General features: G+C 27.1%; 1 protein-coding gene across 4 annotated transcripts in view; it reads right to left on the bottom strand.

Moving 5' to 3' along the window:
- The window catches only part of LOC107444341 (uncharacterized), a 246621-nt gene that overhangs the window by 7003 nt on the left and 213525 nt on the right, over positions 1-26093 (bottom strand). The gene's annotated exons all lie outside the window — the stretch shown is intronic.

The following is a 26093-nucleotide window of genomic DNA, read 5'->3' as shown; positions in this document are numbered from 1 at the left end:
AATGCCACAACAATCACGTTGTTTATTAAAATCAAAGTAAAATTAGCAGTAAATATTAAGTTAGGGACAGAAAATAGGAACCGAAAATATATTCATTATGTTTTAATTTATTAAAATGATTTTTTTCCACTGAGAAGAAAAATAATATGGTAAAAATTAACAAAACATGGTACAATTTACTGTATTTCTCTGCTTCTATGTGAACACCAAGAAGCTCAGTAATTTTTATTGAAGCGTTATGGTAATGATTTTGGTAAAATTAACAATAATATAAGAATTTATGATATGTGATAAAATTTGATAAATATGGTAAAATGTGATAATTCTATCCTGATAACTTAGAGAATAGCATTAAAAGCATTTAATTGATTCAATTTAATTTTCACTTTTGTATTTTTTCACTAAATGTGTGGTAATAAATACTATAGTCTTAAAAACCAGAATTTCTGTTAAATCGTTACCATATGAGCGGGGAAATTACCAAAAATTAATGATTTATATGCCGTATATTTTAGTTATAGTAACCGGGATTGTTTTCATTTTTTATTTATTTATTTTTAACTAGAAGAGTAATTACCATGCAGTTCTATAGTTTAACTGGAATTTTTTTCTTAGTTTAATTTAACCAGTCTGATTTTAATAAATTTGGGGAAGTAGCTTTAACAACTTAAAATGGTAAAAATATCTTAAAGGAAGACTAATTTTTTTTAAGAAATAAAAGAAATATAATAAATTCTGTTTTTTAATAATAATTTTGCTTAATTATAAATAATTTTTGTAAATATTTCATCAGGATATTTTCGATACATACATTTAGAAAAAAGACGAAGAAAAGAAAGAAAATAAACTGGTAAAATTGCTGAAAACATCGGAAAGAAAGTTAGAAAACAGACTAAGTCACGTGGCTTGAGAAAGAAAAACAATTAAAAAAAAAATGTTAGAAAAATATTTTGTTGAGAGGTGAGTTGCGTAGACAGATATGTTGCGTCTAGACGTTCCGGTTGCCTATTTTTAGTCCTTAAATACCAGTGGCTTTGCGCTAAACAACTAACTGAGAGACTCTCTCAGAGACAAGAAGGGGGGAGAGAATTCGAAGACAAATGACAGATAGCTGTATTTTGCCTCGAAAGTTCGGTACGTTGACTTGTTATTCTGTGTTTGCGGCAAGCAATCGAAACCATTGGCTGTTTTAGCGACATTAAGCCAATAGTCAAAGAAAATATTTTGGGCAAACGCCAAATAACAATTAGAATGTAATTAATGAAGCCTATAGGCGGGCCTAAATGAGTAAGTTTAGAAAATGGAGAATTTTTGCGTTACAAGACCCCACCAGGAGCATGCTGCGTAGATTTGTCTCAAACAGTTTAAATTATTATATTTAAAATTTTTCCGTTAGTTTTCATTTTAAATCTCCCCTAGTTTCAATTAATTAATAATAATTCGTAAATTACTAATTAATTATAGCATTAAATGTCTGAATCAACTGAAAAATTACTTGAAGAAAAATTTTCAGCGATATTTTGTATGTTAATATTTCAATTGTCTGGAAATCAAATTACTAAAAAAATCCTACCAAATACAATTTTCCGCAACATATAATATAAAAAATATTAAATGAATAGAAATCATCAGAAAAATAACCAGAAGAAAAAGAAAATATTCTTCCAGAAAATAACCTTCCAATGATATTGTGTATGCTATTTTAAATGTTTTGAAATGAAATGGAAAATTACAAACAAAAAGTATACCTGGAAACAATTCTTGAAAACATGCCAGCAAGCAATTTTCAAATTTTTTCATGGCCTCATTCCGCCAAGTCACAGATTTTTAAAAATCTATATTTTGTTTATAAGATAATATTACGTTTCATGAAACTAACTTAAAAATTACTAAAACAAGCTTCCTTATGAAAGCCAAACTTCCCTCATAAAAAACGTTATATACTAAGTAGTTGAGAAAGATAAATAATTTAAAATTGTTATTTCATTAATATGTAACTTTGAATTTTATCTCTTTACCCCCAAAGTCAATCTTTTGATTTTTAAAATTTAAAAAAAAAAAAATCTGTAAGAAAACTTTTTGCTTTAACTGAAAAAATTCGAACTATGTTTAAAATTTAAGATGCAAAGAAAAAGACAAAAGAATTATTTAAAATCCAAATTAATGTCAAGAAAAAAAACACATTTCTTAAAATTATCTTTTCTAAAATACTCACTAATAGCAATATTTTTTTTTTCAATTGTAGATGAGCGTTGCTTAACCAAAAACTAAAAATGTTATTCATTACCTTGACACTATTCCCTTTTGTAATGAATTAGAACTCCTTGATTGATTTTATTTCAAAATCTTATTTCCTGTTTACAAATTCAGAAATTATAAACTAAGTTTTGTTTTTTCTATCATGAGTAGTCATTCAAATATTACACTCTAAACACTGTAATGTAATATCTCCCCAAATTTGGTGTTTAAGAACCCCTAAATTTGTGTGAACGAGCACTTTATTACAAGTTAAACATTGAATCAAACGTACGCGTGTACTTTAAATGAAGTCAGATTATAACACTAATAATGGAGAATGTTTACAACAAATGCTCACGCGTATTCAGACCATTCATTACTTTTGATTCCAAAAACAAAAATTTTGGTATACGTTGGAATATCGTCAGATGACAACAGAACTTAATTTACAATCGAGCCCGAAATGGCATGTCTTAATGCTATCGTCTTACACGCTGCTATACAATTACTGAAAGAAAAATTCACCCTTACAAATTTTATATATATTTTCAGTTAAGTAATAAGGATAAATATATTTTTACTTTTAAATATCTCTCAATTGTATTAAAAAATTTTATAGTAAATAATTTTTATCTGTTTCTGTTCTGCTCTGCCTAACTCGAAGACGTTTTAATATACTTTTTGAGATGCGTGTGAATTAGATTTAAACACTAAATATATTTTAAGAATTATTGTGCGTATGAGCATCCGAAAATAATCTTACTTTACATTTTATCATAAAAATAATTATATGGATTCTTCTGTGCATCTTATAATATTTTTCACTATAAATTTTAGTATAACTGAACAGTAAAAATGGTAGCAACTACTTTACACTCATTCCTGATGTTTTACTACACCAAGGTGTTAAGATAGATTAAAATTTTTGACGTAGTAAATAAGAACCTAAGAAAAGAAGCTTGGTTTTGCTAATATGAGTAAGGTTTGCGTAACAACTACGTCACACACTAAATTCCCCTCATTGTCGAAAATCCATGTATTGTTATTTCATGTATTTACATGTCAAAAATTACACGTGATTACACCTTGAAAATTTACGCTCTTTATGAAGAGTTGTATTTTACGTAAGCACACTCAGTTAAAATAAATTTCTTGGAAAATGGGAATCAGTCCAAAATATGCGAACATAATATTTATCTGCGCCTTATGTTTGTGTGTGGGGGGGGGGAGGAGACTGTTTCGGCTTCAAATTATTCAATTTTTCACGTGGAACCGGGGAAGGGGGTCAGCCTCCTCGCATTTTATACATTAAGGGACACAGCCTCTTTCAAGATCACAATTTTTCATTCAATATTTGTGTAATTAAATTTACAGAAAAAAAAAATGTTTTTTTCTCTCTTTAAAAAGTAGAAAAGCTCCTTTTTACTTTAGTTAATGAGATAGTGGACAAGTATTCAACTCCCATTGGTCTTGGCAATTAAAGTCGCTTTAAAGCTGCACTAATACAATTGCTAGTGGGGAGGCAAGGTTATCAAATTCATAAAGTTTAAAATAGTCCTAGAACCGGTAAAAATTAGCAATTTTTCTTTAAATTTCTAAGCCTCAAGAATGAATTTGACCACTTCCACCCTAAGTAATGCCTTTGATCTTCGGGACTTAAGGAGAAGTCAGTGTAACGGTTAAGCTAAAATGTGACTTCGGCGAACACCTTTGAACAAAAATACTAAAAAAAATTCGTTTATAAGAAGAAAAAAATTCAAATAAAATTTTTAAGAAAATAAAACGTATCAGCACTTTTTTCGGAAAGTAAACATCTTAAGACAATTATACCCTGTTTAAAATTTGATATTTATTTTTAATATAACGCTTCTCCTAACGCTTTTTTAATCTAACGTCCGCCAAAACTTATAAGAGCTAAAATAAAAATGTTCGCTTGATTGCGAACCAAATTAAAGCTAAAATATGATACACTCAAAGCATTTTATCGTGATTTAACGATTCCATAAATTTGATTCAACAATGATTAAGATAACATTCCATATCATAAGGACTGGAGAGAGAGAAAAAAATTACATGAGTTACAGCAAAACAACTTGCACCAAGTAAGGGAATATCGTCATAAAACCGTTTAAAAGATAGCTTTATCACACGAACCACTAAATTAAGCGAGCGTTGAGTAAAATACAGAGGCCACAACATCGTGAGGGATTCTTTTAGCATCCAAATCTACCGACATCTGCGCCAAAACAATTATATCATACCCGAAATTCGCCGCGGTCTACACCCAAAGAAGCATCCCTAAGCACCTGGGAATATAAAACTGTCTTAATGATAGCTTTTTCTTTTTTTTCTCTGGTGATAGCAATCATTCTTGCTGGCTTTTGCCACCCTCCTACCATGGCATTATCGTTATAGGGCTTCTGTGATATCGATGTTTTCTTAATAGGGAGTTTTATTCAGTTGTTCGATCTCTCCTCCCCCATGCGATGGAGGATGAAGCTGAAGATGTCGACCGAAACAGAAGTTAATGATACGTCAGTAAAAGCACTGTTTGTAAGAAATACCATGAATGCGAAATGATTAAGTGAGCGACAGCTGCCAAATTCTTTTGTTGTTGGTTTATTATTTATTTATTGTTATTAGAGCCTTAAAAAAAATCCTTTAAGGATAGCAAAAAAATGCCGTTAGAAACGAGAGAGAAAAAATCACAGAAATTAAAAAAAAAAAAAAAAAAATTCATTATAATTAATAAAAAGTTTTTAATTAAGTTTTTAGCTTAAATTTACGTATAACTTATTGTATTAAAATACGTGCTAAGAGAAATTGACATGTAATTTTTATTAAAGATGATTTATACTTTATAACAGTCATTGAACAGCCGACCTAAGTTATGTTCAACTCCATAGCCTAGTAATTTTTAACCCAATCCAGAAGAAAAGGGAACTCTTGGATTAAGTATTAAGAAAAATTTGCCTTCGTGGTGTATTTTTGATCAAACTAACACGCATTTGCTTTACATGTAGTAGAAAATCACGAAAACCGATCACGGTTAGCCTGACTCTAACCCATGATCCATCTGCCACTGAGGATACTTTATGTTAGCCCTGTGGTCGGTCTGATACGAAATACGGATACGGAATTTTGTATAAATTAGCCATCGCTGGGATTCGAGCCCTGTTCACCTCATTGGAAGGCTAACGCTCTATCCCCTGAGCTATCGCGGTTCCAGTTGATTTACATTTGTCGTTATTACGCAGTAAAAAAATTTTAGTGTATTTCAACGCTTAAAATAGTATCTATTATTTTACTCCAAAGTGTATAGTGAAACACCATGCATAACTCTTGGATCTAGTGTTTTACTACATCAATGTTCTATTTTACAGTGTTTGTTGTATAGTCGCCATTAGTTTCATAATTCAGTGACATTACAATTTATAATTGCAGTGAGATAAGAAACATATAAGAGTCAGTAAAGTTATTTTTTACAATGCATTATAAAGTAAGAATCAGTAATTTAGAATGCATGTATACAGTAATTCGTAAAATAAAAATTAGTTTGTAAATCTAACATACGCGTAGCAGAGAGAGAATTTTAAGACGAATTCGAACTAGGCTTAGCAGAACGAATTGAAATGATATATTATAAAATCAGTTAAAACAGTTCTCAGAGATTTAAAAGTTGATATAGAATTATCCTTATTACGCAACTTAAAATAAACATACGTATTTCGCTGTGAATTTTTGTTTCTATTGATGAGTAACAGCGTTGAAAACAACAACTAACTTTTTCCAGATCATTCTAGATTGTGAATAAACTACACGCAATATTCTACTTCGCGGATCTTGAATTTTTGGTAATCAAAACGAGCCAAGATTGGTGTTTTAGGGAATGAAAATAATTCTTGTTTGGTGTGAATACGCTCGAGTTTAATATAAGATTATTCAATTTTAATTGTTTAGATTTAAATTACACCCTATAAAACATATATGAAAGCTTGAATTGATGTTAACCTAGAAAAAAGTGCTCTCTTGCTCAGCATGGTATTTGGAGCCATATTTTTTACTGTAATGAGCCCATTTTTCATAAACTATATAATCTCACTAAATTCTTTTAAAATTGTCAAAATCCCGCTGAAAGCATAAAAAAATACAGTAGAAATAAAAATTGATTTATAATTAAGCAAGAATTTCAATTTAAATTAATATTTAGTTTTCTCATCTAAATTTACATATTACTTAAAATTGTAATAAAATCCATGTATCAAGAGAAATTTGAGATTTTTAATGCGTATAATTTCATTAAGAATAAATTCATTCATTTATTGTTATTTTACCCCCGATTTTAATAAGCCATTAAATGCCTTACTTACAAGAAGAAAATAGTTCCTTACAATTTAGCAAGAATTTCAAACTCAAACATTGTTTTTCTCTTAAATTTACACAGAATCTACAATAGTATTAAAATGCATGGATGAGAAGTAAGTAAAATACAATTTTCATTAAATCTCGAGATATTTGCACAGCACAAAGAAAATTGTGGTTATCATTATGTAGCCCGATGTTCCAGGTTATGAGTTGTTAAGAAAATTTTAATACTTATTAGTTTTAGAAAAATTTTAAAATTCTTTTACATACCTGTCTAATAATAGTTAATAACAATTAAATTTCAGATGAAGCTCTGAAACCAATGTTATGACTCAGCATTTATATAAATAAATTGCTTTCTTTAGCTATCAAGCTTGGATTTATATTTTCAGCACTGCCATCCTCAATAGCGATTATATTTGATTTTGCTAGCGATTTTGGTTTTTCCTAGCTTATATATTCAATGTGAATGTCTTTTTTTTCTTCAATGTCAACAAGAATTTTAAAAACATGTAAAATAACATCCACTAAGAAAAGAGAAATATGGTCAATACTATCGGAATATCGTAAAATTTCGGCTGTTTCTGGTTGTGTTAACATCAAAAAGCTCAATAATTGTTTGCCAAATTGTTTTGCTAATGGTTTTGATGAAATTAAAAATAAAATATTGTTTTATAATGCGAGTCAAAATGTGGTAAAATTTGGTAATTTTATTATGATACCATAGACCAGTGTTTCCCAAACTTATGACTTTTGTGTACCCTTTCTAAATTTTTCATAACGCTTTGTACCCTAATAAAAAGTTTATGTATTTTTTACTCTAAAAAAATTGCACATAAGTAAAAAATTACAACTGACTTTTGACAATATTAATTATTAACAGTTAACTCAGCCAAAAATAGCCAATAGAGAAATACTTAATTGTAAATTTTCATGGATAGCTTTGTTTTTAAATAAAATTTTTTTGAAATGTTCTTTTGTTGTAAGATCAGGGGTCTGTTTAGAAGAAATTTGGGTCCATTAACGGACCCTTCACAAAATATCTTTTCATAAAAACGGACCCTTCACAAAATATTTTAACTTAAAAACGGACCCTTCACAAAATGATTTTTCGTTTAATCGGACCCTTCACAAATTTGTTTATCCTCATTATTATTTTGTTAATCGAATAAACCCTTCCCAGGGCAGAAAACAAGAAAGATGGATGTAAACGAATTAAGTTTTGTCTTCGGCAGACGATTCGTCCGAAATTAATATTCTGCGTTCAGCAGTATAGGCTAAATACCAAATATTTGTATGTTGCATCTCTAATTTAGAAGCAGCAATTGTTGTTTATTTTTTAAAATTTAATTTTTTTAATTATAATTTTACAGTGTTGAGCATAATCTTGTATGTCTTTACAATTTAAAAACGTCTTGAAAAAGTGTTTTTTTTTTTTTTTTTTGCAATAACGGACCCTATTTGCACAAATTCATAAAAGCGGACCCTGGTTGAAAGACTGTTGAGTAATTTTTTCACCATTTCACGAAAAACGGACCTTTCACAGAATGTCTGGACAGACCCCTGAAGATATTCGCGTAAGAGCGCGTACCCCCACTAAATTGTTCCCGTACCCCTGGGGGTACGCGTACCACACTTTGGGAAACACTGCCATAGACCATGGAATAAAAACAATTTATTCAGTCAAATTAACTTAAATTAATTGTATTTTTACTAAATGTGTGGTAAGAACTATGATTTTTTGGTTTTATTAACTATTTTATTAGCTATATATATTACTGAAATTTTTCTCTCCGTGTGGTTGTCTATGTTTCTTAGTTGTTCCCTATATAAGAATATGGGGTAGAATACTATAAATAGAAGTGAAAAGAGAGGGAGACGGAGTAAGAATTTAAAAGCCTCCAGCTAAATAAATTACCAGTAAATAATGAAGTAAAAAAAAAAAACATCATTGTCAGAAATCCATTGTTTTTCGTACGACACTAAATAACTTTTTAGAGAGAAAATATCAAATGTGAATTGCAAAAATAATTTGTAATATTGTATTGAATAAAAATAAAGAAAAATAAATGAAAAAAAGCCTTCCGATTTGCTTATTATACTGACACCAAGGAAAAGTCATCAAAATATATAATTAAGTGATTCTTTATGAATAAATTCATTTCATGAATTCATCTTCTTAACGAATAAATTTTAAAAAGTCTTATTTACTCCCGTAAATGGGATATCATAGGATGTCTATGTTATGAGAATTTTTTTAAAAATTGTTTTTGTTGTGGTTGTTTTTCCTCCCTTTTCCTACAGATATAGTGACCCACTTTTATGTGAAAACACAGCAGGACATTAAAACTAATACATAAATTTTACATTGATTTTAGAGAACAAATCAAGAATGGACTAAAAAACTTAATTCTAAAAACTTTCAGTTTCCAACCAATCGTACTATTATTTTTTTTTACAACACCATTCTTAAATTTTAAATCAGACGAATATTTAGAGACAGAAAATATCGTTTTTGAAAGTTAGAGGCAGTGTTAGTTAAGTAATAAATTGTTAAAGCGAGTAATAATTAAAATTACCAGTACATTTAGATCCATAACTCGAATAGCCGTTTTTAAAAGTTACGAAATGTTAGTAAGGAATCGGTACATTAAAAATTCTATTTGAAGTAAATTCTAATAATTTGACTTCTTAAAAGTTAAATTACACGTTGTTTTAACCAAAGATTTCAAATTAAATGCTAACTATGACCTACCATGCACTGTTCGAAAGACTGTTTTCAAAACCTGATGTTTTTGTAAAAGCTTGATGCACTGAAATTAAAACTCAAAGATAACTCTAGTAATTTAAGATTCAAGCTAATTAACTGATAAATTATTTTTACCATACGTTAATGTAATAATAGAATTCAGATTTCAAGTTAGATTAAGACTCACAATCTTGCAAAATCGACTTTATGATTGTATATAATATTACCTATATATTATATTGTATATAATCTTACGACTTTATAATTGAATATAATTATAAATATTATTTAAGTATAATATTACCAACCGTACCTAAGTATAATAATAGAATTCAGATTTCAAGTTTGGTTAAGATTCACTTTCCTACTAAAATCGACTTTACGATTGTATGTAATATAATATTTATAATATAATAATATATAATATTTTATCTAATATTAAAACTTTAAGATTGCATATAATTATTAATATTATTTAAATATAATATTACTAACCATACATTAGTGTAATAATGTAATTCAGATTTCAAGTTTGGTTAAGATTCACAATCCGATTTTATGATTGTATTAGTATTAGGAAAATGGATCAAAACTACAATTCTCGTTTTAACGAAATTAATTACGAACGACTGTAGTCTTCCAAATAAACTGTAGCTAACTTTATTAGGAGAGAATTCCAAAATAATAATAGCATGTCCATACTAATCCCGTGAAAAAACAACCATTTAAAAAAAAAAAAAAAAAATTATATAAAAACTAAGCAGCTTCTTAAATCCAAATATGAGCTAGCAAAGCTAATGCCAATTTATTTGAAACATAATAAAAATATTTTACGAAATTTTACATAAAGTTACATAAGCTGGATTTAAAATAAACTAGTAGCAATAATACAACCAGCAAAATTTAATTTTTATTTATTAGACAGTATAAATAATTCTCATTTCGAGTTTCTGAATCGTCGTCATTTTTGTAATTTCAAAATATTTGCTCAACTCTTTTAAGAAAACGTATTTATCGACGCAAATTTCATCGCGAAATCTGAAGTAGTCTGTGTAAATATTGAACTATATCTTACATATCGAAAAATATTCAATATTTTTAAAATGAAAAGGTTTTGGGGCAAAATCAGAATCAATACAGATATCAGGTTGAAATCAAATATAGTTTCAAAAAAAGGCTGATATAGTGAAAATGATACTAACATAAATTTGCAGTGTTTTCATTTTTCTTAAAATATATATATTTTTAATTAACTAGGAATTTTTGCCCCTGTTCTCTCCGTCCACTAACTCCCGTAATTGCTTCTTAGTCATACAATAAAGAAGTTATCATAGAAACGATAAAAAAAGTTATCATTTTCCTTATAAATTATATGATTTTTATAATTTTATGTAAGCAAATTTTGCTAATACGTTAATCGCAACAAAACGACAGAATATCTGCCAAGATTTGAAAACTAATCAACTCTACCTGCAGTATTTAAACTTAGGAATACAGAATATGCGTCACAATAAGCAGTGATCAATGAGAAGTAATTTTCTTTGATTATCTGTAACGATAGCCTTATATTGCATCACGGTTCAATTGGAAACGGTTTTTATCTCCCTTGTGACTTTGATATTTTTAATAATTTCAATATACACGTTTAAGATCACTAAAAGAAACATATAATATCTTAATCTGTCATTATTTATTATTATTATATTAAATTTTAGCCTCTCTTTTTTTTTAAGCATCTAATCTAATTTGAGCTTAGGATATGAAGATCTCCGAGGCATAAATGTTTATACAATAACTGATAAATAAAAAAAATTTTTTTAAAAAAAAGAAGAAAAAAAAATAGAAGAAGATTGGCGAATAAGAATTTGTAATAACTTTAAAACAAATAGAAATAATAATAATAAAAATAAATAAATAAATTAAAATTAAATTTAAAAAAAAAAAAAGCTTGCGTCTACTTCATAAATAAAAAGCGGGCTTTCAGCACGTCAACTTTTGTAATTGCATTACTGTGAACTGCTTAGCGGTCAACGTGACATTTTTAACTACAAGTTTAACAATAATTTATCCCGGTACTAATTATGGAATGTTAACTTTTTTATTGCATTGTATTTCCTGCACATTTTTCTACGTAAAATTTCAAGTTTATTAGTTTCTCACTTTTTACGCAGCAAAACAAAACGTACCATAAAGTTAAACAACCAAAACAGCAGCGTTTAAGAAATTTAATATAAAAAGATAAAACAAATACAAAATAATTACATCACATAATATAAAGCTAAGCTTTGCTATTGATATTTAGTTCAACTTTTTTCTATCGGACATAACATGCTTTCTTAGTTTAAGAAAATCATCTTTAGAATTACATTAGAGGCAGAAACATCATAACATTCTATTAAAATAAAAGTATTTAATCACTGACTACAGCTTTCTGTTAAAAGATATCTCTTTCAGTATATAAGATCTACTTTTGAAACTATTAGAAAATAAAATATGCATCAATAATCTGAGCATTTAAAAATGATATTTGATTCTAAAATGAGGTAGATAGGATAAAGTCTACTACTTAATATCAGTTATAGGAAATTATTTCTTATACAATCGAACTATTTTTTAAAAAGTTCGATTCTATTAGCAAGGCAATATTTACTTTTAAAAATCACCTCAACTCCAAAATATTAGAATAACAATTGAAAACTAACATAGCCGTTTAGTTTTAAGTTATTATCTAATGCATATATGTAAATTTTATTTCTGAATGAAATTAAATTTTAATATAAGTTAATAAAAATAACACTGAAATATTTTTTTAAAAAATATTTTACAGCTTCATAATATAAATATTTCTACTCAAATATATGATAAATATCAAATATTCGAATTTCTTAAATTATTAGAATATTTCAGGGAGTATATTACTTTAGTATTTCATCGTTACCTATGACAATTTTTTTACTATTACTTTTATTAAAAGAATGCTTTCAATGTTTTTGTTTAGATTTTATATATTAAATTAAATAATTTAGAATTATTTGGATTTCGGGACATTGGAGTTTAATCACGATGACCAAATCGAATTTTATTTTATTTTACTTTTATTTTTAGGTCAATGTTCAAAGTAACTTTTTTAGTGCTTGTTCCAAAATAAATGAAACTGCATATTATTGGCTAACACTAACATAGTAAAAATCGGCAAAACATCGTCAACAATTTACGTTCTTCACAGCGAAGAATTTTTAAAATACTAACACAATATTTAAAGGATAAAATTTTTTAAAATCATTAATCATCATTTAGGTTATTTTCCGAATAATCAGTTACCACATGAAATAACGCTTTTTAGGTAATCATTTACTATTTTTATAACTGTTGTCAGTTTGTAGTAGTTTTTCAACTATTAGGTTTGCATGCCTTTAACCAGCTCCCTCTATAATAATGAAAATCGTGCACAATGTCAATATTTCGGAAAACCATAATGGGATACCTGCAAGTGACGTAGTTTGAGTATTTCGATTCTGATTGGTAGTTAAAACGTGGTATTTGTTTATGTTAACAACCGTTCTTTCCGTTCTTTTTCGCGTGCGTCAAGAACGTCAAGTATCAATTCTCAAAAGAGACACATTCTATATTCTTTCACAAAGATTTCAATTCTTTCATTACATATTCTTCAATTACGTAAAACATAGCTTGATTTTAACACGCCCTCTTGCTTATAAACGATAAGCTTGCGCTGAATTCATAGGTCAAGTGTCTGTGTATCTGCGATAGTCTTCTTTTAGAGTTGCAATTAAACCATTTTATGAAAATGAAAAGTGTGCATGATCTAATTTTTAGCTATTTGAAAAGTTACTTGGTTCTTAGAAAAATGTAAAAGTTTAGAATTATCATTTAAACTTTAATGATTTTCATTTAGGTACAAAACAATGTCCACAAATTGGCGATTTTTAAAAATGTATAATAGCTTTATAAAGTATTTTAGTTGTTTGTTCTTTCGAAAGCCTAGATAATTCCTCATAGCAAGATGACATACACAGTTCAAAATAAATAATTTATTTCGAGTTCACTGCTTTTTTAAGTATGTATCAAAAATGTCGCACGATAATTTCTAAAAAAAAAAAAAAAAAAAAAAAATTCGCGATGTAGGGTTGCACTTTTAGTATGAAGCCCTTAATTTTAAATCATAATATCAAAATTTAAATACATATATAACAACGGCTATAATATCAAAGAAATATTAGAGTAAATGTAAAAATTACTGCTGAGATAAATGATTCTATACACAGCTAATGATATCTGGATCGTCTGTTTATTAAAGATCTTTTTTTTTTTTTCAATGAAAAACTGACAATTAAAATGTTCGCCAAGCAAGTTTTTCTTTTATATAATCGAGAGACTTCAATAACGGACAACAACAAGAAATTAATAACACCAAATCCAATTGCTTACAAGCGATATCACTATTTTATTTATATTACATGCAAACTGCAACATAATAAATAAATTATTTTTACACTTTATTACACTTTTTTTATAATATTCTTATAATATAATTAATGTATAATTAATAATATAATTAATGTTTATAATATAATTAATGTATAATATTCCTAATTCTTATTCCCATTATCTTAATAATAAATAATATTCTTTTAATATTATACTAAATAATGAAGCAATATCATTCAAATTAATTTTTTGTTGTGTTATTTTATACTATTCTAATCTAATTTAGTAATCTTTATTGCATTTATTATATTAATTTTTATTTTTGTTACTATCGGAATTTACATTACTGCTTTAAAAAAGGTGGGTTTAAAAAAGTACAAACGATTTCATTTCCCTTTTTTATTATTGCATTAAAATTTTTTGATTAAAATTTTTTGATTTCATGAGTTTGAATTCTGAGATTCTTTTTTTTAATTCTGAGATCTATTTTCTATAGTTAAGATTTTAATTTCTCTCAGTTAACTTCCACAGCTTCTGAGAAAGAAAATTTTTTTAGAAATTCAAGTATAAGCCATTATTTTTGAATTAACGTATAATATTCTTACTCTTAATATAATTCTCTTAATAATAAATAGTATTCCATTAATATTACTAAATAATGAAGCAATATCATTCCAATTAATCATTGACGTATTTTTTAACTATTTTATACTATTCTAATCTAATTTAGTAATCTTTATTGCTTTTATTATATTTATTTTTATTTTTGTTTCAATTGGAATTTACATTACAGCTTCAAAAAAGGTGGGTTTAAAAAAGGGCAAACAATTCCATTTCCTTTTTTTCGTTATTGCACTAAACAATTTCGACTAAATTAATTTCATGAGTTTGAATCGAAAACACTGTCCTTTCTTAACTTAATACAGATTATTATTATTATTTTTTTTAAATTCTGAGAACTATTTTTTTATAATTAAGATTATAATTCCTCTAATTTAACTTCCACATCTTCTGAGAAATTTTTTTTTTTTTTTTTTAGAAATTCAAGCATAAGCCCAAATACAATGATCTACCCTTCAAACTTCTCACATTTGGAAACGATTACTGAATAAATAAATAACTTTCATTTCAATTAAAACACTCGGCATGCAACGCAAACGGAAAAAGAGAAAGAAAAATATAAAAAAATAATAAAACTAAGCCAAAATTGAAGAGAATTGCCAAAAATAGATTACCACCCATACCGAGAAATGAACTACCTAAAATAAGCTAAGTACTATTTCCGGTATAATCATTAATAACTAAAAAAAATGGTGGAAGAAAAAGGTGTCCAACCAATGAACGATTGTCATGGTAACGCTGTAAACTAGGCGGCGACCAATGAGAGGATGGGCGAAAGGGTTGCAAAAGCCAATCATTGTCCACAAAGGGCGTATACTCGTTCTTTTTCACTAACCCTTTGAATACACACATGATCATTTGTTACCCGGGCTATGCAGGGTGACGGAACCTCCCTCGCATCAGGCTATTAAATATTTTTTATTATATTTTATTCCTTCTTTTTTATTTGTTTCAACGATGTATAGGTAGAGCGTAGATATATGAGGAAAGGGGAGGAAAATGGTGGAAATTAGCTAGGGGAGCGGGGGAGATAATTAATTCAATTTTAAATATATCTTGCTCCTCGGAAAAAGGGGGGAGTCATTAAATATTACAATATATTCACGGCTGCTAATTAGAATATTTTAACTTCGGGAAAAAGCAGGAAAATTTTGTTTTTATTGGTATTCTGTTGTAAGAAAGAGTTAAAATACTTTTGACTTTGGCAGTTTTCTTTTAATTTATTATTAAGTGAGAAAATTTTAATGCTTTCATACAACATAATTCAGAAAAATATTATACACATGTCATACTTTTTTTTATTTTATATTTTAAGAAAAAATTGTTAAGCCTTTTAGTTAAATTGGAATAAATTATATTATAAATTTATATCAAACACTTAAATAAATCAATTTAAAAAATTAATTTAGAATTTTATTCATTTATTTATTTCTAATTTATGACAGAGTGTATTCAGTTGTAATGAAAGAGAGAAATTTATCTGGAGTAATATAATTCAAATTCAGAACTCAGTTTAAATTTTTACTTTAAATAAAATAATTCAATGAATTAATGCCAAAAGTATTGCATAGTTTGAATGAAAAGATTATACTATGCAATAATGTAACATAAGTTTTGCAGAATTCAGTATTTCTATTAAACCCTTATCAGCTCTTTACTAATACATTTACTAAACTTATTTGAAATTGTTCGGAGTTTTTAAACTTAAACTTCATTTAAAATTAGTTAAAGTAATTCAGAAATTTGGTGTTTTGAAATGCTGAAAAAAAGTATTGATTAATAATGTTATGCATTTTTTTTTAACCATTTCAATTGAGTTAAGACTTATTATTATTATTCTACTGCTTCTTGAAAAAAAACATTTTGGCAGTTAAGAAAATATGCATTTCTAAAAGCAGAAAATGCAAGTTATATATAATTTATTTATATATAATTTATATACAATTTATTTATAATTATATTACTAAACAGAATAAACAGAAAATAAACAGAAGTCAATGTAACTTTAAACATACGAATAATATATAAACTATAATAATAATAATAATGAATAAACGAAGAAAATTTAGTATAAAAATGAAGAATTTAGAATAAAAATGAAGAATTTAGTATAAGTGTGACTTTGTTTTAAAAAAAATTGTTGAATCCATAATAAGGAGTGTTACGGCATTATTAAAGGATATTAGTGCTTTTTTTCAAAAAAATTTCAGTTTCTTTTTTTATTGCATAGTTCTTATAAATGCTATTCTGACTGAAAACCAAATCGTAATTTATGAAAAGTACTATTGTTATTATTATCTACTATATATAAAAATTTTACTGTTTTATGAGAAGTCCTAAATGAGGAGACCCTTAAATTCGCTCCTGCTTTCATTGCATTAGCTCACAAGTTAGCTTAGCTTTAAATGGAACAGAATTTCATTTGATTTTTAAATATGCTGCAATTTCATTTGAAATTGCAGCATATTCAAAATTACAATGAGCTGGATTTAACAGTTTATATTTGTATTCTGAAGTTTGTTGAATCAATGCTAATGCTAAATTTTCAATAACTTTGAAATATTATAAGTCTTACAATATTACAGTACAAATATTCCTTCCCGGAATCGAACTAGGGCCAGAATCGGATTATATTCAAACACTTTGTTCTTAAAATTGCAGCAAACGTGCACTGTATTACGCTTCAAAGTATTAACATTATGATTCAACGCTGAACCTATATCTGAGTACTAGTAATAAGATGGTCATCAGCAAATTTAATTGAACAAATAAATAAATAAGTAAAAAATACTTATTCAAGATAAAAATGAAATTATTTTATTTATTGACTTCACAGGGTATCAAGACAGCTTTAAATTTAAAGGTTATCAGATTTTTTGGCCATGGATAAATTGCTTCTTTGGATATATACGTGCAACTAAACCAAAACAAATATGATGATTAAGGCCCGGATTTTGATGACATGTGCATTTTTATGCATTTTTTGCATTTTTGGACATTTTTTGTCTTTTAGAGCATTTTTTTAGATTTATAGGGCATTTTTCTTTAAATTTTGGGGCGTATTTTGCATTTTAATGCATTTTTTTAAAGTTTTTTTGTTAATTTTTTCCAATTTTTACTATTTTTTATCAATTTTCATTATTACACTGGCTTCCAAACAATGAAGAAAATCTATAGAATATTAACAGGTGAAGCAAAATCTTTTCTAATTGAAGAAGAATTGTAAGTAAGTGAGACCGTCTTTTTCAAGTACACACCTATAACATCAGTAGACGTTGAAAGAAGCTTCTGCAGGAATGAAAATTTACTTTCAGACAAGAGACGCTCGCTTACATTTAAAATTATCAAGAAACATTTAATAATTCAATATAATTCTGATATTTAGTAATATTATGAGATGGAAGTTGTTATATCCATTAAAGTTTCTATACAAAATAAAAATATTTTGGTGTCAATATATTTTCCTTTTTTTGTTATTTTAGGCTATAAAACATTTTTTTAAAACTTTAATGAAGTATTGCATTGCTTTATATTTTTTAAATTACTCATAATAATTTTAAAGACCGAAATATTTATTTAATTCAATATTTTTGCTTAATTTAAGGCATTTTTTGCGAAATTTTGCATTTTTAAGGGCAATTTTGGTCCTTTTTAAGGGCATTTTTTGCACTTTTTAAGGGCATTAGTTGAGATTTTTTAGGTCATCAAAATCCGGGCTCTAATGATGATACTAGGGGGCTAAGCTCCTTGTTCGCTGATGGTTCACCAATCCCGATGATTGCTTTGCAATAATTGTTGTTTCTTGGCAAAAAAAACAGTTGAAACTATTCAACTTAAAATATATGTACAAAAAAGAACACTTGTGTCACCACTTCCCAAGTCCATATATTTCCCACATGCTACAGTTAAGATCTATTAGTGGACATCTACTAAGTAATCATTTTTCTAAGAAATCATTTTTTGTAATAATATTTAAAATTGAAAGTATATTGTTATAGGAAATTTAATGAGTTTACAACTGTAATTTAATATTTTTGCTCACTAAACGGACGGACATATTTCAAATACAATTTTCAGATTCATCATTTTGTGCATGAGACTAAAAGTTAAGTTCTAAATTAATTAACGAATCTCTTTAACTGCAACGCATATCAGTAAAACAGTTACTAAAATTTAGACACCAATTTAAACAACTTTATCTTAAAATGTAACGTAGAATTATGTTATTCTGATAATAAAAACAATCCCTTTAAAGTTTTAATTTTGAAGACAAACAAAATCAAAAACGTAATAATAACAATACAGGTTAATACCAAAAATTAAGGATACGAAAAATATTTATAGGAAAACAATACCTTTATGGCTTATTTCAATTTTATGCTGATGACAACCTGACCAATATGATAATCAAATTGGGAAAACTAGATCCTACCATGTGAATTTTCGGCCAATAAAAATGCACCGACAACAATGGAAAACTACGACACCATCGTTAGATTTTGATGTATAGTTAGATATGACTTATCCCCCAATTTACTAATGCAAAAATAATTTTCTCGAAGTTATCTGTATGATACGAGCATTTAAATAAAATCATAAAAATATGTTAGGAGTTAAAAAATTTTTTCTCTCAGGACAGAATCCTTAAGGCGCACCAAAAATTTCCTCTTTGCATGATTCCCGACTACAACAATTATATTATGATTCGGATAAAACTATTAAATAGAGTAGACAAAAAATTTTGAATAAAATTTTAAATTTCTTACAGTTGTGGTAATCTATATTTTCAATGTTACAAAGCATATTCATTATTTTTTTTCTTCTTTTTGTTATTTTTATAGCCCAAAATTTTGAATTTTCACCAACTTGTAACATTTGATTTCGAAAACAATATTAAAAAATGTCAATTATTAGTAAAGAGTGAATCGTTCTTTTTCCCCCTTCTAAATTAATTTGACTTAGAATTCTAGAAGGTAAGGAAAAAATTCAACAGCAATCGAAATTTATTTTTATTATTGATTTTCAACTATAAACCATAACACAATAAAAAAAGGGGGAGGGCACATCAAAAAATTCACTCTTCCCATTCGAAAAAAAAGTAGAACAATAGAAAATAAAATAATAATAAACCAAGGCACGTGTTTCAAATCAATTTCATGTTAACAATCTGTAATCAACACTTTACTACTTTAAGTTTGGGTGGCCAAAGGCACTTATACACATTATCAAATCTTTCACGCTGACAGGTGAGAAAAAAAGAAAAAAAAGAGAAGGGGAAAATAATAAATAAATCATTCTCTGAAACTGAAACGCCTTTAATACTTAAGTCTAGTAAAGGAAAAACAACTGTTTTAATAAGAAAAAAAAATTAGAGAGAAAAAGATAAGAAAAAAACGGGTGGCCGCCCCGGGCGAAGACACGCGCCCAAGCACTTAATCCTTTGAACACCTGCTGAGATGGGTAAAGTCTCCGAAACACTTTCTTCAATTTCCGTTTTCCTTATGTTACTTTATTATTATTTTTTATTAAAAACACCTGTTGGTTGGTATCTTGGGCTTACATGCGTTGGAAGTTTAATGGAAATGGGTGCTAAGTTCGTAGATCTTGTTTATTGGGCTAAAAAAAAAAAGTGCCTTGTCAATAATCACCAATTACGCTGAGTAATACGGAAAAATAAAATTTTTAAAACATTACAAAATTACATTTTATGCAATTTTTATCCTTAAATGTTATGCTTATTATTTTTCTACAGTGAAGGATGTGTTTTGTTAAGAAATCTTGTTTAGTAGGTTTTAAGTAAGAAGAGCAGCATAAACAAAAATTACGAATAGAAATAAGAATACACAATTTTGTTTTTTATAATATTTTAAACTGATCATTTTTATGTCAATAATAGTAATAACTAGTTGAATTATAAATGAAAGTTAAAGTTAAAAATAATGTTGGTAATATTATTTCACAGATAAAACTTAATCCGAAAGTTTGGACCTGGAGCGCAGGCGAAAACAAATTCTACTATTAAAATTATTTATCTACTTATTTTATTGTTAATTTTCTACATCTGAATCACTTAAATTTATAAAAAAAAATGTCTTTAACAAGATATGTTCAATCCTGATTTCAGAAAAAAAATAAACAAATTTCATACTACCCTCTATTAGTATGCGTGAAAGATTTGAAAGGACACAAAATTCGAGGAATAATTTTGATTGACATCGATGAAGAATTTTTCTTTTATTCATATATTTGAATCAAAATATATTTTTAAATATTTATTAGATGAATTTTTAATAATTGACAAATTCAGTACGGATGTAATTTTATAATTCTTCAATTTACTTTTCAGTTTTTACTAAATAAGAGGTAATAAAACCTATTATTTTGAAAACCAGAATTTATTATGAACCGTTATCATATATGCATGGCAAAATTGCCTAATGAATGCTTTAAATATCGTACGTTAAAATTCATTAACTAAAATCGTTTTTTTTTTCTTTATTAAAAATATTATTACCATACAGTATTGCAATTTTACCTAAATTTTTTTCTTTGCTCATGTATGAATGGAAAAAAAAAATTAAACATTATTCCTCGCTTCACAAATGTCTGCAGAACTCTGTCTACAAATGCATTGCAGGAATCAAAGATCAGTATTCGTTTAACGCAACCAGTGTTAGAGGGATGTTAATTTTATTCTTTTCGATGCCTTCGAACCACAACAAAAAAATTTGTTTTGATTACTTCAACAAAACAATTCATAGAAATCTTTTAAATAACATCATTTATGCAAAAATTTTATGTTTATAAATTTAATTTAAAAAAAAGCATTTCACAACAGTAAAAATTTAATTTTGGGGAAAATGAATCTTGAAATCGCCAAAATCATTGTTACATTATCAATCAAAACTTTTTCTAGATAAAATTAACAATATCGATTTGTAAATTCATTTTTTCAGACGAAGCTATTTTTTGAATATTTCAGGATTAAGGTCCAGCGTTATTTTGAAACTAATAAAAATTTTAAGACACATACACAAAAGAAAAAACGAAATTTAAAGCAAAGATCTCTTTTTTTGTTATTTATTTCGACAATAATTTCATTAATAATTATTTCTTTTTTAAAAATTACATACTCCCTTCACAAATTTACTTTTTGATCAAGAAAAATGCTTGGAAATTATTTTCCATGAAACTAGCCACGAAATATCATTTTTTAAAATTATTTTATCCAAATATTAAAGACAAGAATTTTTTATTCACTTCCTGGAACTGATAATAAAGGAGAGGTGAAGAAAAGAAATGAAATCCCTTCCTTCTCGAATACAGGTGCATTTTAAGGAGTCGAAAGGGTTAAGAATACTAAACAGGTTGCGTAACCCTTTCCTTACCTAACAGCAGGTGAACCTTCGAGAAAAAAAAAATATATTCTTCTCTTCCAGTCAATATTTAGTTGATAAAGGAAGCGGAAGTATCCGGGAATCCTTCCAAAAAATGGTGGTTTTGTTTATTTTCATACTGGTCTTTCAAAAATTGCACCACTCTAAAAATATTTTTGTGATTGTAGAAGTTTTCATGAGTAACATTCTATTTATCAAATTTTAAGGTCACATTACAAAGGCAATTTTGATAATTTTTTGTTCCTTACATCGAATTTATTGTTTAAAAATAGTTTATTTTAAACAAACGTATATTTTAAACAAGCTTTGTTTTAAAATATTTTTTTTTTAATTTTAATTTTTTGTATTTCAGTTATTGAACTGAGCTAATACGTCAAATCCATTAAATTTTGAAGTTACAAGCTACAACAGCAATGCAATAAATTAGCCAAAAATTTGCGAATGCACCATTGTTTTCTAAAAGGAAAAAAAATCTTTTTTTTTTGTACTTTTAAGGGTATGGATTGTTTCAAATTGTACAAAACTGAAAAAAATAGGGATTCACAACTTCTCTATGTATGACGATGTAAGTTCAATAGATTCATTTAAAATTTAAAAAATAAATAAATAAATAAAAATTTTAAGTATTTTAAAAATTTAAGTATATTAAGTAAAAATATTAAGTATTGTTGTTTATATTAAACAGTCATGATACCAGGTAGTCGCGTATAACTGTTACAAGTTATTGAATTTACCTTGTATATCATCGTATTTATTAACGCTTTATTATATAAATCTTATTTTTTTGCTTTATCAACTAAAGATTTTAACGATTAAAAAATATTTATTTTTGGACCAAAATAAGAGGTACTTATACTTATATAGAGAGGAGATAGTTAAAATTGAAAATTTATTTTCATTTTTTATGACATTTGAAACTAAAGTTAGAGAAGAGGGAAATAAAATAAATTAATTTCGGAAATTAGTAAAAAGGAAACGAAAATGCTTTGCTTCTGCCTTAAAGAAAAATTTTCCAATTAAAGATTGATAGCAGGTTCTTCCATTATCTATTTTCAAGCATTCAGTCCCAAATTATTTAGGAAACAAAATATATAAACTTTTATTTCTATCAAATTAAGCGATAATTTTTTTTTCTAATTAAATGTCAACAAATACGGTTAGATTCTTACACAGGATGTTTCGTTATCAACTCTATTGATGTACGTTTTTAGAATCTTTGTGAAAAATAAATTCAAAAAAGTATAAACATTAGGGTCGTAAGCGCTAACAAAGTCTAATAGAAAGACATGGTTAAAAAACTAAAACTTATTAGATTGCCTCATGAAACTTCAAAGTGTGTTTTTAATATATAACATTTAAACTCTTCACTGTTTCATCCGGCAGTGAAACGAGTTTCGATATTTTTAGTCCATCTCAATCTCATTGTTTAAATGTTGATCGATAAATATTGTTTTAATATTAATTTGCGATCCCCAATGTTACTGTATACTATTTGACATCATTCTTGACAATAATTTTTTAAATATATATTAAGGGTGGTGATTTCGGTGCATACTGTATATTGATTGAATATACAACCAGTATACACTCTGTATATTGATTCAATGCACAACTGATATACATACTGTATATTAATTCAATATACAACCGATATGCATGCTGTATATTGAATCTTTATACACCTGATATACATGTTGTATATTGATTTAATGTGCAACTGATAAACATGCTGTATATTGATTAAATGTACAACCGTTATACATGCTGTATACTGGTTGTATACTTCTTAAATATACAACCAGTGCATGCTGTATATTGATTCAAAATTGTATGCTGTATATTTTTTCTCACATAGTGCTCCATAGTAATGGTTTTAGTGATAAAACACCGAATTGCAAAATTTATCATTAAGTAAAATAAATTAATCAATAAAAGATACTACATCTTCCAATAAACTGGACACTGAGCTTCTTTTTTTTTTTCTAAATAAAACTATAATTCCATAAACATCGCCAAAAGACGTTCATATGAATAGTCAAAGAGGAGTGCATTTATAATGATTTTATTAAAAAGAAACAGGTATGCTGCACTTCCCCGAAATTCAAGGGGAAGCAATCATAAAAGCAAAAGTTATCTCATTCGGTCAACGACCGATAGTCTACGAGAAATCTATCCTTGAAAAATCTTTCTTTTTCTTCACCCCCTTCTTATGTTTTTTTCTTCACCATCATCTGGATGAACCGAAATTGGGTCACTAGTGAATTCGACCCTTTCCTGTTGTGTAGTAAAGGTATCCGGATTTCTTTTTTTTTTTTAACCCCCTCCGATTAGATTTTTTCTCTCCTTCTCCTTGCATTTTCTTCCTTCCCACAGTCATTATTGCTTCTCCTTTACCCCGGTGGCTTCCGGACCCCTGCCCCTATTTCCTCGTTTTTCTTATATCCCCTCCCCTAGGAGGAAAAAAAAAGCCAGCCTGATAATAATAATGAAAAAAAAAAAAAAAAAAAAAAAAAAAACTAAAAGCCACTGACATACTGATGCATTCTGGGATTTATTATTAATAATTTTTTTTCCCCTGCTCCATCCCTACATTGTTATTTTATTGATGCCGAAGAAAAGAAGAAATCTGTCGTAATCGAACGGAGAATAATACATGCTTTTCTCACGGCTATCTATAGTGATGTGCACAAGGTGGAGTTTGATGAACTGTTCATGAAAGACGGACCGTAAGTGGTGTGGTGTCAAAAGCTCGTGCCTGTCAATGCCCCCTTTTGCACCAAAAGGAGAGGAGAAAGAAGAAAAAAAAGGCTTAAATGTGAGAACAAGATGAGGTGCTTTTGTCCGACAACAAGTTTTAGCTGTTTTGTGACGTTTCGACTAAATTGCTCTATTAAAGTGGTTGTGTACATGTCATTTTGGGTTTCTTTTTGCTCTTGTTTGAAGCAATAAAGATTGATGGACAAATAGAAATTACACGACTTATTCCAATGCCTCTGGAAGTATTTGTGATGCTCATAAATTTTCCCACTATATATTTTCCTTTTCTATTATCTATCACTCCTTTTAGTTTCTTTACTTTCGTTTTGTTTATTTTAGTTTCGATTCGAACCTGTAAAAAGCTTTCTTATTTTTTTCTCCATGCAAGCTTCAAGCTAATCTTCCGATTTTGACATTTTTCTGTAGTACGACCTAAGCCCTTCCAGGTCTTTCCTGATGTAAACAAAACAGAATGTACGTTATTAAATGTTTTAATTATTTTTTTTTCTGGATTATTTTTGAGTTTATTTATAAATAAGAGTGATTTGTAGGTTATGACATAGGTAAATACAGGGAAAAATATATAGAGGAAAGATATTGCAATTTTTTTGATGAAATAATGGGTGGTTATACGACGATTAAAATATTTTTATCCATAATGAGATATTGAGAGATAGATGAAATTTACATGACAGTATTCTGTTCATAATTTCATAGTGAATTTTATTTATTGTCTATTCCTTCTTCTGAGATAGCAATAAAAAATGCCTCGAAATTATTAGTAATAGATTTAAGAATTTTTTTTTCTTATTTATTAGAAGTTTTGCATTGTTCTTTGGTACGCCGTAAAATATTTAGAATTCTATAAAAGAGAAAAACTTGTGAATTTTTTTCGTAATTTCGTCTTGACAATTTAAAAAAAAAAAAAAAAATCTTGATTTTTTTAAACCGAAAATTGGCGTGGAAATTTATTTTTTTTTTATAAATAATATTTTTATATTTATATTATTTATTTTTATATTTATATTGTTTATTTTTATATTTATATTATTTATTTTTATATTTATATTATTTATTTTTATATTTATATTATTTATTTTTATATTTATAAATATAGGGTGTTTCGTAAAGACTGCCTTTAATGAATATTTTTAGAATCCTTATAAAAAAAAAAAAAAAAAAAAAAAAAAAAATAAAAAAAAAAAAAAAAAAAACGTCTGCACATGGAAAAAGAAATCCTAGTAAATTTGTCGTACTGCATTTGTCGTACTGTCGTAAGAGCATTTCTAGTAAAAAAAAAAATCTGTTTTCCATGTATGACGAAAAAAAAAAAATACAAAAAAAAAAGTTAATTTAATGAAATCAAAGGTTTTCATTCCCTGTTCTGAGGTATCCTGATAAAATTAACAAATGTATTACATAAACATTGTTAAAAAAGTGAACTTTCTTCCTTTTCTTCCCTTTTTTCTCTCCAATTTCTATTAAAATTTGATGTTTTATTATAACCGTACATTTTTTCT

This window comes from Parasteatoda tepidariorum, chromosome 4 (genome assembly GCF_982258835.1).
Source record: "Parasteatoda tepidariorum strain Cologne lab strain chromosome 4, Ptep-v5.0, whole genome shotgun sequence".
NCBI classification, from domain to species: Eukaryota; Metazoa; Arthropoda; class Arachnida; order Araneae; family Theridiidae; genus Parasteatoda; species Parasteatoda tepidariorum.
This window is presented reverse-complemented; position numbering and strand designations above follow the sequence as displayed.